Raw genomic sequence first — 15,115 nt, 5'->3', positions numbered from 1 at the left:
AGCAGACATGGATCACTGCGTGTGCCTGGGCAAGATGGAAGGGGATGGAGCAGCAAATATGGATCACCATGTGTGCTGGGGCAGGTGGAAGGGAAAGAAGAAGGGAGGTGCAGCAGACAGGGATCACTGACAGTGTTTGGGAAGGGAACACAGCAGACCTGGATCACTGTGTGAGCACAGCAGCAGGCATGAATCGCTGACAGTATGAGGGAGTATGGAAAAAAGCAAACAGAGCACTGCAGATGGAGGAGGCAAACAGCAATACAGGTTACTGGGACTGTGTTTGGCAAGGTGAAAGACATGAGCTACTGACTATGTTACAGAGGGAGCAGCAGACATGAGTCACTGTTTAGGAGTGGGTAGCGGACACGGGTCACTGACAGTTTGTTTGGCAGGGGGCAGTAGACATGAGCTACTCGCTATGTTGCAGAGGGAGCAGCAGACATGGGCCACTGACAGTGTGTTTGGAGGGGGCAGCAGGTACAGATTGCTGGTAGTGTATTTGGTAGATGGCAGCAGACATAAGTCCTGGCTATGTTGCAGAGGAAGCAGCAGGCATGGGTCACTGACTGTGTGCTTGGTTAGGAGCAGCATTTGCAGGTTACTAGCTATGCTGCAGAGTGGGCAGTAGACACAGGTTACTCCCTGTGTGTATGGAAGGAGGAAGCACTCAAGGGTCACTGGCTATGTTGTGGAGAGAGCAGTAGTCATGCGTCACTGACAGTGTGCTTGGGAGAGGGCAGCAAACACAGGTTACTGGCTATGTTGCAGAGTGGGCAGCAGATATGGGTCACTGGCAGTGTATTTGAGAGGGGGCAGTGAATACAGGTTACTGTTTATTGCAGAGTGGGCAGCAGACATGGGTCAATAGCAATGTGTTTAGGAGGGGGCAGCAGACATGGATCACTGACAGTATGTTTGGAAGGGGGCAGTAGACATGGATATCTGTATATATAGAGGAGGGGAACAGCAAAATACATACTGTCACATTGCGTGGGGAAGAAGACAACAGCCATGCATGACAGTGAATCACGGATGGGTTATTAGCAGATATGCAGCACTGACTGTGTGGGTAGGAAGACAGAGAACACCATTTCCTGGCATGTATGTGAGGAAGGGAGAAGAATAAGACTCACAATGCTGGTGGGTTATGATAAAGACAGGAGACTCTGATCAGTTACAGTATTTGTGATGTGCAAAGGACTGTATTAGGAACTTATTTTTAAGATATCCAAGCCAATATGCCAGAAGTATGACTGACCAAATTTTCTGATGAATACAAACTGGGCACTGTTAGTCACTTATCCACTGATGGAAAACAGCTCTGGCAACCCCTGGAATATATATATATATATATATATATATATATATATATATATATATACATATATGGTGCATCAAAAAAAGTCTCAAACTAAATAAAAAATAGTGCTGCACTGTAGCGTTTGACAGGAAAGCTCCTCCATCTCATACATTATATATGGTACCCCTCTTCAGACAGATACTGACATAAGCACTTATGTGGATAACTCTCTCTGATTTGATCATCATGTTTCCACCACACTCAGGAAATCCTTCTATCTGGTCCAGTTAATTTCCAAAGGAATATCTTAAAGAGCTAAAGAAGTCATCCTACCACTGTACTACTCCATTAACAGACACATAATTTAATACAATGCCCCCTTTAGTTATGTACAAACCTAAACATATCAATCAGTTGGAAAGGCCCTAAAGAGTTCTAACCAAGAAAATTGAAGGTCTTAAAGCCCTCAAGTACCCCAGTAGATTAGCACAACACTTTTTATACTCTGTAGCCTACAGATTGCTGAGAGGTGAGTTGTGTCTTGCTTTTTGAGCCATGAAAGACCCAGTTCTAGTTGACAGTGTTCACTGACAGACTGACATAAGGAGACTGACTGGGAATACCATGTGTTAATAATATCCATGGAAGATGCAAGGGATCATTTCCACTGACACACTTGGAGAAGGAGACTGATTGGGAACAGCATGTGTTAACAATATCCATGGCAGAGGCAAGGGATCATTTTCACTGACACACTTGGAGAAGGAGACTGATTGGGAACAGCATGTGTTAACAATATCCATGGCAGAGGCAAGGGATCATTTTCACTGACACATTCGGAGAAGGAGACAGATTGGGAACAGCATGTGTTAACAATATCCATGGCAGAGGCAAGGGATCATTTTCACTGACACACTTGGAGAAGGAGACTGATTGGGAACAGCATCTGTTAACAATATCCATGACAGAGGCAAGGGATCATTTTCACTGACACACTCAGAGAAGGAGACTGATTGGGAACCGCATGTGTTAACAATATCCATGACAGAGGCAAGGGATCATTTTCATTGACACACTCGGAGAAGGAGACTGATAGGGAACAGCATGTGTTAACAATATCCATGGCAGAGGCAAGGGATCATTTTCACTGACACACTTGGAGAAGGAGACTGATTGGGAACAGCATGTGTTAACAATATCCATGGCAGAGGCAAGGGATCATTTTCACTGACACACTCGGAGAAGGAGACTGATTGGGAACAGCATGTGTTAACAATATCCATGACAGAGGCAAGGGATCATTTTCACTGACACACTCGGAGAAGGAGACTGATAGGGAACAGCATGTGTTAACAATATCCATGGCAGAGGCAAGGGATCATTTTCACTGACACACTCAGAGAAGGAGACTGATTGGGAACAGCATGTGTTAACAATATCCATGACAGAGGCAAGGGATCATTTTCACTGACACACTTGGAGAAGGAGACTGATTGGGAACAGCATCTGTTAACAATATCCATGACAGAGGCAAGGGATCATTTTCACTGACACACTTGGAGAAGGAGACTGATTGGGAACAGCATGTGTTAACAATATCCATGACAGAGGCAAGGGATCATTTTCACTGACACACTTGGAGAAGGAGACTGATTGGGAACACCATGTGTTAACAATATCCATGGCAGAGGCAAGGGATCATTTTCACTGACACACTCGGAGAAGGAGACTGATTGGGAACAGCATGTGTTAACAATATCCATGACAGAGGCAAGGGATCATTTTCACTGACACACTCGGAGAAGGAGACTGATTGGGAACAGCATGTGTTAACAATATCCATGGCAGAGGCAAGGGATCTTTTTCACTGACACACTTGGAGAAGGAGACTGATTGGGAACAGCATGTGTTAACAATATCCATGACAGAGGCAAGGGATCATTTTCACTGACACACTCGGAGAAGGAGACTGATTGGGAACAGCATGTGTTAACAATATCCATGGCAGAGGCAATGGAGGGAGAGGCCACATAATGGTGACAGGTCGAATAGATGGAGGCAAGGCGCACTAATCACTAAAATAAATGGGATGCAAAAAGGGCCAGAGAGGGTAAGAAAGGAAGGCACGTTTTTATTAGGTGACAGAAGTGGAATGGTCAGATAGACTGGACAGGTTAGGATTGATGGATGAGTTTGGTAGGACAAACAATTTGCTGCAAAGAGGTAATAAAAGTGTGGAAGAAGCCATTTTCTGATAGAGAGGGTGGAAGGAGGGGAGGTACACAGGGAAATTTGATTGCAGATTGTTTACAGGACAGAGATTTAAGGTCAATGGCTGTGCTTGCAAATCTCATGTAAGTTACTAGGAAATAATATTAACTGCTAGAATGAAGATGGAGCACTGACTTACATATGCATGCATGCATGTATGTATGTATGTATGTATGTATGCATGTATGTATGTATGCATGTATGTATGTATGTATGTATGCATGCATGCATGCATTTATGTGTGTGTATGTATGCATGTATGTATGTATGCATGCATGTATGTACGTATGTGTGTATGTATGTATGTATGCATGTATGTATGTATGTATATGTATGCATGCATGTATGTATGTATGCATGTATGTATGTGTGTATGTATGTATACATGTATGCATGTATGTATGCATGCATGTATGTATGTATGTATGCATGTATGCATGTATACATGCATGTATGTATGTATGTATGCATGTATGTATGTATGCATGTATGCATGCATGTATGTACATATGTATGCATGTATGTATGTATGTATGCATGTATGCATGTATGTATGCATGTATGTATGTATGCATGCATGTATGTATGTATGCATGCATGTATGTATGCATGCATGTATGTATGTATGTATGCATGCATGTATGTATGTATGCATGTATGTATGCATGTATGTATGTATGCATGTATGCATGCATGTATGTATGTATGTATATGCATCTATAAAGTCTTTTGGCTCTTCCCGGTTAGGGGTCGCCACAGTGGAACTCCGGTCCGCTCATGATCGGCAGTGGATTTTACAGTGCCGCGTTGCCAGCCCGATGCCCACCCTTCAATGAAGGCACGCCCATTCACGCTCGCACCTACCTGCATGTCTTTAACGTCACTCGACTGCAGGGAGGACATACAGACTCCACACAGAAAGCACTCCAGCTGAGAATCGAATGGGAGAATCTCTTGCTTTGTGGTGACATCGCTAACCGCTGCACCACCGCATGTATATATGTATTCATGTATGTATATATGCATGCATGCATGTATGTATGTATGTATGTATGTATTTCCATTTACTGACTGTGAATAATCAGACAGAGCTAAAAGCTCATTTTCAGCAGAGGTTTGAGGGGAAAAGCTCCATAGTTATCTAACAGAAGTTAAAAAAATCAACTGTATGTGGGCATTCTTGGAAGCATAAAAAAGCAATTACAAAATGCACACACAAATAAATACAAACCATCAAGGTTACAAATAAATTAATTTACTTAAAAGCTTGCAAACTTTTAATAAAGACAAACATTTAAGAAAAATAGTGCATTATAGTACATGGCAGTAGTTAATTATAAGGTTAAGAACGTGTATAGTAAAGGATATGGAAAACAGGGAGAAACTAGGATGGGCGGAGATGAAATGTAGGCACAAGGACACATCCAAGTGGACATTAGGTAGGCAATTAGACTATACAAATATGTTTAATGCCTACCCTCATGTGTAAGGTCTGAGGGAATGGAATTCCTCAGTTTGACTACATGAATACTGTCAAACGAAACACAAAAATAAAAATCCAACTATAAACTAACGGAGTTACAGCCGAACAAAAACAACAAACCAGCTCCTTAACAAGAGTTTATTCATGTTAAAGGTTAATACTTTTGTCCACTAAAAATCTTTTATGTGAACTTCATCAGATAAACATCTTTTAAGTATGCAAGTCCATAAAAAAAAGAAAAAACAGTGTTTCCTTTTTATGTCATAAACCCCTTACCCTGGAATCCATTCATAAAAAATGGATTATAGAAGTAATTAAAACAGAAAAAATGTAAACATGTCATAAAATATCACATTACTAAATCAAAACACTCTTAAGCAATAACTAGAAATTGGATTTCAGATACACCTCCTTCGTTCAATGAATTTAAAAATGTTATGAATATAATGTGTCATATGGAAATAAGCACAATTAGAATGAGAACAACTAGAAAAACATCACATTTTATTGTATGGGATAATTTACAAAATTTGTTAAAAAATTCTAATTTCAATAGCACAGTATTTTAGTTTAATTAATTGATTTGATTGTAGTGGATGTCTTTGTAAATACTTTAGTTGTTTTGTTGAATATTATAATAATACCTATTTTTAATTATTTGTATAAAATTGTTATGATATTTCTCTTATATGTTAAAACAATAAACTTGTTTTGAAAAAAAAAAAAACACTCTTAAGCCTTTTAGAAATATAATAAATCCTTATAACTTTAAGCAGATTAATCCAACTATACTAATAAAACCTAATAAGTGGTGACTAAATAATAACAACCTAAAAATAACCTAAAAATAAACAGACCCTCATAGGTTAAATGGCTTAAATGCCAAATTATCCCTATTTTAGTTCCTAAAGATTTTCTTTTTTATTTAGTCAAGGCTTTTAACTTTAGGAGACAGAAAACAGAACAATAATCAGTCAATACTGGCCATTTATGTGATTCATTTTAAGCTGCCACATTAATTTAACTAATTTTTCTCCAAATAAAGGTTCCCTGGGTTGCACCTTAAGCCCATCCTAACATTATCAGTTGCCATATACCTAAAGCAATGTCCTGGACACTGGATCATGTGCTTTGCCAAGACATTGTTCTCTTGTCCTCTCCTAATGTTATATTGATGTTCATATATTCTGTCTGAGTCTATGATCAGACTTGACCACATACAAACATGTGCAATCTTGACATTGTGCTAGGTATACTATCCCCTTGGACTTACAGTTACATTTTTGAAATAATTTATACTCAACTTCCCCTGTTCAGAAATTCATGTGTGAATTTATCCTACTACAAAGGGGGCATCTTCCACATTTCGCCATTTGGGGCATAAACTTCCTTTCCATAATATTTAAATAGAATATATGAACATAAATATGACTCCACCACCTCTGTCAAAATACTTTCCTTCTGCCCACTTTATATGACATTATACTGAGATGACAGTTGCAACAGCATGCCCCAGAACAGGAACCAAAATTCCCAGCACCAGCGACATGGCCAGCAGATACAGATGATGGTCAGATGATGAACTTGCAGATTGGGATGACCATGGCGGATACACAATATGGCATGGCACTGACTAAGAGGTAGTGAATAGCATACACACTCACCATATTTCTAAAAAAGAAAACTATGTACATACAAACACTAACAGTGATACATGCACACTTACCAGCCTTTATATACCCATGCACTGGCTGGTCACTGTAAGCATCAAACACAGGTAACCCCAGACTGCAACATTGTCAACAGAAGTAACAAAAGTGAGTGATGAACCTGTAATGAGCAGATAAATGCCTAGCTTTGTTTACGTGCTGCATTTCACTAAAATGAGAGTACTGATCAGCTATACAGGAATGTCATCAGCAGTGTGCATGAGTGATATATGCAACATATACGAGCGATAAAGGAACGGCAGTAATCTGTATGAGTGATATATGCAACATATATGAGCGATAAAGGAACGGCAGTAATCTGTATGATTGATATATGCAACATATACGAGTGATAAAGGAATGGCAGCAATCTGTATGAGTGATATATGCAACATATACGAGCGATAAAGGAACGGCAGCAGTCTGTATGAGTGATATATGCAACATATACGAGCGATAAAGGAACAGCAGTAATCTGTATGAGTGATATATGCAACATATACGAGCGATAAAGGAACGGCAGTAATCTGTATGAGTGATATATGCAACATATACGAGCGATAAAGGAATGGCAGCAATCTGTATGAGTGATATATGCAACATATACGAGCGATAAAGGAACGGCAGTAATCTGTATGAGTGATATATGCAACATATATGAGCGATAAAGGAATGGCAGCAATCTGTATGAGTGATATATGCAACATATACGAGCGATAAAGGAACGGCAGTAATCTGTATGAGTGATATATGCAACATATATGAGCGATAAAGGAATGGCAGCAATCTGTATGAGTGATATATGCAACATATACGAGCGATAAAGGAACGACAGTAATCTGTATGAGTGATATATGCAACATATACGAGCGATAAAGGAACAGCAGTAATCTGTATGAGTGATATATGCAACATATATGAGCGATAAAGGAACGGCAGCAATCTGCATGAGTGATATATTCAACATATATGAGCGATAAAGGAACGGCAGCAGTCTGCATGAGTGATATATGCAACATATACGAGCGATAAAGGAACAGCAGTAATCTGTATGAGTTATATATGCAACATATACGAGCGATAAAGGAACGGCAGCAATCTGTATGAGTGATATATGCAACATATACGAGTGATAAAGGAACGGCAGCAATCTGTATGAGTGATATATGCAACATATACGAGCGATAAAGGAACGGCAGCAATCTGCATGAGTGATATATTCAACATATATGAGCGATAAAGGAATGGCAGCAATCTATATGAGTGATATATGCAACATATACGAGTAATAAAGGAATGGCAGCAATCTGTATGAGTGATATATGCAACATATACGAGCGATAAAGGAACGGCAGCAGTCTGTATGAGTGATATATGCAACATATCTGGCGATAAAGGAACAGCAGTAATCTGTATGAGTGATATATGCAACATATACGAGCGATAAAGGAACGGCAGTAATCTGTATGAGTGATATATGCAACATATCTGGCGATAAAGGAATGGCAGCAATCTGTATGAGTGATATATGCAACATATCTGGCGATAAAGGAGCGACAGTAATCTGTATGAGTGATATATGCAACATATATGAGCGATAAAGGAATGGCAGCAATCTGTATGAGTGATATATGCAACATATCTGGCGATAAAGGAACGGCAGTAATCTGTATGAGTGATATATGCAACATATATGAGCGATAAAGGAATGGCAGCAATCTGTATGAGTGATATATGCAACATATCTGGCGATAAAGGAACGGCAGTAATCTGTATGAGTGATATATGCAACATATCTGAGCGATAAAGGAACAGCAGTAATCTGTATGAGTGATATATGCAACATATATGAGCGATAAAGGAACGGCAGCAATCTGCATGAGTGATATATTCAACATATATGAGCGATAAAGGAACGGCAGCAGTCTGCATGAGTGATATATGCAACATATACGAGCGATAAAGGAACAGCAGTAATCTGTATGAGTTATATATGCAACATATACGAGCGATAAAGGAACGGCAGCAATCTGTATGAGTGATATATGCAACATATACGAGCGATAAAGGAATGGCAGCAATCTGTATGAGTGATATATGCAACATATACGAGCGATAAAGGAACAGCAGTAATCTGTATGAGTGATATATGCAACATATACGAGTGATAAAGGAATGGCAGCAATCTGTATGAGTGATATATGCAACATATACGAGCGATAAAGGAACGGCAGCAATCTGCATGAGTGATATATTCAACATATATGAGCGATAAAGGAATGGCAGCAATCTGTATGAGTGATATATGCAACATATACGAGCGATAAAGGAACGGCAGCAGTCTGCATGAGTGATATATGCAACATATACGAGCTATAAAGGAATGGCAGTAATCTGTATGAGTGATATATGCAACATATACGAGTGATAAAGGAACGGCAGTAATCTGTATGAGTGATATATGCAACATATACGAGCGATAAAGGAATGGCAGCAATCTGTATGAGTGATATATGCAACATATACGAGCGATAAAGGAACAGCAGTAATCTGAATGAGTGATATATGCAACATATATGAGCGATAAAGGAACGGCAGCAATCTGTATGAGTGATATATGCAACATATACGAGCGATAAAGGAACGGCAGTAATCTGTATGAGTGATATATGCAACATATACGAGCGATAAAGGAATGGCAGCAATCTGTATGAGTGATATATGCAACATATACGAGCGATAAAGGAACGGCAGTAATCTGTATGAGTGATATATGCAACATATACGAGTGATAAAGGAACGGCAGTAATCTGTATGAGTGATATATGCAACATATACGAGCGATAAAGGAATGGCAGCAATCTGTATGAGTGATATATGCAACATATACGAGCGATAAAGGAACAGCAGTAATCTGTATGAGTGATATATGCAACATATATGAGCGATAAAGGAACGGCAGCAATCTGTATGAGTGATATATGCAACATATACGAGCGATAAAGGAACGGCAGCAATCTGTATGAGTGATATATGCAACATATACGAGCGATAAAGGAATGGCAGCAATCTGTATGAGTGATATATGCAACATATACGAGCGATAAAGGAACGGCAGTAATCTGTATGAGTGATATATGCAACATATATGAGCGATAAAGGAATGGCAGCAATCTGTATGAGTGATATATGCAACATATACGAGCGATAAAGGAACGGCTGTAATCTGTATGATTGATATATGCAACATATACGAGTGATAAAGGAATGGCAGCAATCTGTATGAGTGATATATGCAACATATACGAGCGATAAAGGAATGGCAGCAATCTGTATGAGTGATATATGCAACATATACGAGCGATAAAGGAACGGCAGTAATCTGTATGAGTGATATATGCAACATATATGAGCGATAAAGGAATGGCAGCAATCTGTATGAGTGATATATGCAACATATACGAGCGATAAAGGAACGGCAGTAATCTGTATGAGTGATATATGCAACATATATGAGCGATAAAGGAATGGCAGCAATCTGTATGAGTGATATATGCAACATATACGAGCGATAAAGGAACGGCAGTAATCTGTATGAGTGATATATGCAACATATACGAGCGATAAAGGAACAGCAGTAATCTGTATGAGTGATATATGCAACATATATGAGCGATAAAGGAACGGCAGCAATCTGCATGGTGATATATTCAACATATATGAGCGATAAAGGAACGGCAGCAGTCTGCATGAGTGATATATGCAACATATACGAGCGATAAAGGAACGGCAGTAATCTGTATGAGTGATATATGCAACATATACGAGCGATAAAGGAACGGCAGCAATCTGTATGAGTGATATATGCAACATATACGAGCGATAAAGGAATGGCAGCAATCTGTATGAGTGATATATGCAACATATACGAGCGATAAAGGAACAGCAGTAATCTGTATGAGTGATATATGCAACATATACGAGTGATAAAGGAACGGCAGCAATCTGTATGAGTGATATATGCAACATATACGAGCGATAAAGGAACGGCAGCAATCTGCATGAGTGATATATTCAACATATATGAGCGATAAAGGAATGGCAGCAATCTGTATGAGTGATATATGCAACATATTCAAACGATAAAGGAACGGCAGCAGTCTGCATGAGTGATATATGCAACATATACGAGCTATAAAGGAATGGCAGTAATCTGTATGAGTGATATATGCAACATATACGAGTGATAAAGGAACGGCAGTAATCTGTATGAGTGATATATGCAACATATACGAGCGATAAAGGAATGGCAGCAATCTGTATGAGTGATATATGCAACATATCTGACGATAAAGGAACAGCAGTAATCTGAATGAGTGATATATGCAACATATATGAGCGATAAAGGAACGGCAGCAATCTGTATGAGTGATATATGCAACATATACGAGTGATAAAGGAACGGCAGTAATCTGTATGAGTGATATATGCAACATATACGAGCGATAAAATAAAGGAACGGCAGTAATCTGTATGAGTGATATATGCAACATATACGAGTGATAAAGGAACGGCAGTAATCTGTATGAGTGATATATGCAACATATACGAGCGATAAAGGAATGGCAGCAATCTGTATGAGTGATATATGCAACATATACGAGTGATAAAGGAACGGCAGTAATCTGTATGAGTGATATATGCAACATATACGAGCGATAAAGGAACGGCAGCAATCTGTATGAGTGATATATGCAACATATACGAGCGATAAAGGAACGGCAGCAAACTGTATGAGTGATATAGGCAACATATACGAGCGATAAAGGAATGACAGCAATCTGTATGAGTGATATATGCAACATATATGAGCGATAAAGGAACGGCAGTAATCTGTATGAGTGATATATGCAACATATATGAGCGATAAAGGAATGGCAGCAATCTGTATGAGTGATATATGCAACATATACGAGCGATAAAGGAACGGCAGCAATCTGTATGAGTGATATATGCAACATATACGAGCTATAAAGGAACGGCAGTAATCTGTATGAGTGATATATGCAACATATACGAGCGATAAAGGAACGGCAACAATCTGCATGAGTGATATATTCAACATATATGAGCGATAAAGGATCGGCAGCAGTCTGCATGAGTGATATATGCAACATATACGAGCTATAAAGGAACGGCAGTAATCTGTATGAGTGATATATGCAACATATACGAGCGATAAAGGAATGGCAGTAATCTGCATGAGTGATATATGCAACATATATGAACGATAAAGGAACGGCAGTAATCTGTATAAGTGATATATGCAACATATACAAGCTATAAAGGAACGGCAGAAATCTGTATGAGTGATATATGCAACATATACGAGTGATAAAGGAACGTCAGTAATCTGTATGAGTGATATATGCAACATATATGAGCTATAAAGGAACGGCAGTAATCTGTATGAGTGATATATGCAACATATATGAGCGATAAAGGAACGGCAGTAATCTGCATGAGTGATATATGCAACATATGCGAGCGATAAAGGAATGGCAGTAATCTGTATAAGTGATATATGCAACATATACGAGCTATAAAGGAACGGCAGAAATCTGTATGAGTGATATATGCAACATATACGAGTGATAAAGGAATGGCAGCAATCTGTATGAGTGATATATGCAACATATATGAGCGATAAAGGAATGGCAGTAATCTGCATGAGTGATATATGCAACATATACGAGCGATAAAGGAATGGCAGTAATCTGCATGAGTGATATATGCAACATATACGAACGATAAAGGAACGGCAGTAATCTGTATAAGTGATATATGCAACATATACGAGCTATAAAGGAATGGCAGTAATCTGTATGAGTGATATATGCAACATATACCAGCTATGCATGAATGTCATCAGCAGTCTGAATGAGTGATATTTGTAACATATACCAGCTATAAAGGAATGTCAGTAATCCGTATGAGTGATATATGCAACATATACCAGCTCTACAGATACTACACTTGATCTTAGCCAAAAGGCCGAGAAGCGAGTGTCAGGAATGTTAGCAATCTGTATGAGTGATATAATGCAACATACACCAGCTATACAGGAATGTCAGTAATCTCTATGTGTGATGCATACACCAGTTATACAGGAATGTCAGTAATCTGTATGAGAGATATATGCAAAATATACCAGCTATACAGGAATGTCAGTAATCTCTATGTTTGATATATGCAACATACACCAGCTATACAGGAATGTCAGTAATATCTATATGTAATACATGCAACATACACCAGCTATACAGGAATGTCAGTAATCTGCATGAGTGATATATGCAAAATATACCAGCTATATAGGTGTGTCAGTAATATGTATGAGTGATATATGCAACATATACCAGCTATAAATGAATGTCAGTAATCTGTATCAGTAATATATGCAACATATACCACCTATAGAGGAATGTCATCAGTAATCTGTATGAGTGATATATGCAACATATACCAGCTATATAGGAATGTCACTAATCTGTATGAGTGATATATGCAACATATACCAGCTATACAGGAATGTCATGAATCTGTATGAGTGATATATGCAACATATACCAGCTATATAGGAATGTGATCAGTAATCGGTATAAGGGATATATGTAACATATACCAGCTATACAGATATGTCACCAGTAATCTGTAGGAGTGATATATGCAATATATACCAGCTATACAGGTATGCCAGTAATCTGTATGTGCGATATATGCAACATATAACAGCTATACAGGAATGTCATCATTAATCTGTATGAGTGATATATGCAACATATACCAGCTATATAGGAATGTCACTAATCTGTATGAGTGATATATTCAACATATACCAGCTAAACAGGAATGTCATGAATCTGTATGTGTGATATATGCAACATAAACCAGCTATACAGTAATGTGATCAGTAATCAGTAATGGGATATGTGTAACATATACCAGCTATACAGATATGTCACCAGTAGTTTGTATAAGTGATATATGCAATATATACCAGCTTTACAGGAATGTCAGCAATCTGCATGAGTGATATATGTAACATATATCAGCAATACAGGAATGTCATCAGCAGTCTGTATGAGTGATATATGCAACATATACAAGCTATACAGGTATGTCAGTAATCTGTATGAAGGATATATGCAACATACACCAGCTATACATGAATGTGATCAGTAATCTGTATGAGTTCATAGGTTCATAGGTTCATAGGTTTATACTAGGCTATCTGCCCTAAGGCATTTATAAGCCTAGCCCAAATTTATGTGGCTTACGCCACCCCTTATATGAAAAAATACTGTGCCCATTAGTTTGTTGTGCCTCTGTCCAGCAGTGACACAGATATGATTCCCGGGGTAAACCTATGATCTCCCATCCACAGGTCTAGATTTCTCTTGAACAGAATCAGCGAGGTGCTCTGCCTCACATGGGCCGGGATTTTATTCCACAGCATAGGGAGTCTCTGAGTGATAAATCTATCCCTCCAGCACGTCCTATTTATATCCGTGCTAAGGTTTAAGTTGCTTGCTCTAGTGGTTTTGGTGGATTTGGATTTTTTGAGGTGGAGCATGTCCATTAATTCCGGGTTGGACATGGCCTTGTATGTCAGGCACATGTCACCTCTGAGCAGACGGTATGCGACTGAATAGAGCTGGAGTTTCTTCAATCTGGCAGCATATGACAGATTTTGGAGTCCCTTTATCCTTTTGGTGAGGAACTTTGGGGTCTCTCCAATTGCTGCAGATGTCGGGTGAGATACATCCCGAATGGGGCATTGTACTCGATCATTGGTCTGATAAGTGAAGAGTACAGGGGAACAATGACCTCACTAGATCTGGATGTAAATCCTTCATGATCAGGTGGGCAATGTAGAAGGTCTTTTAACCACTTTAGCAATGTGAGTGTCAAAAGAAAGGCCACTGTCAACCTGGGTCCCCAGGTCCCTGATAACCTCTTCTGTGCTTAGTGGATTGCCACCTATATGGTAGCTTGGGGTTACCTTGTTTTTCCCGAAGGGTATGACTATACATTTTTGGCGTTTAACTTCAGGCCATGGCTCTGGCACCAGCTATCTGTTTCCGTGAGTCCCTTCTGAAGGATATCCATGTCCGATGCACTTTCCACTATGGCGCCCAGTTTGCAGTCGTCTGCAAACTTTGTCAGCCAAAGTCCTCCCATGTTGGCCTGTACTTCTGAGAAGTAGATGCCAAACAATAGGGGGCCAAGGACCGAGCCCTGTGGGACACCACTTGTGACCGGCTTGGAGTCTGACACATGGCCAGC

General features: G+C 39.1%; 1 pseudogene; it reads right to left on the bottom strand.

The window, feature by feature from the left end:
- Positions 1–12,738: 12,738 nt before the first annotated feature.
- LOC122802990 lies at positions 12,739–12,832 on the bottom strand (annotated as a pseudogene).
- Between the last annotated feature and the right edge of the window lie 2,283 nt (positions 12,833–15,115).

Source organism: Protopterus annectens, chromosome 5.part0, assembly GCF_019279795.1.
Source record: "Protopterus annectens isolate FY-2018-M chromosome 5.part0, PAN1.0, whole genome shotgun sequence".
Taxonomy (NCBI): Eukaryota; Metazoa; Chordata; order Ceratodontiformes; family Protopteridae; genus Protopterus; species Protopterus annectens.
This window is presented reverse-complemented; position numbering and strand designations above follow the sequence as displayed.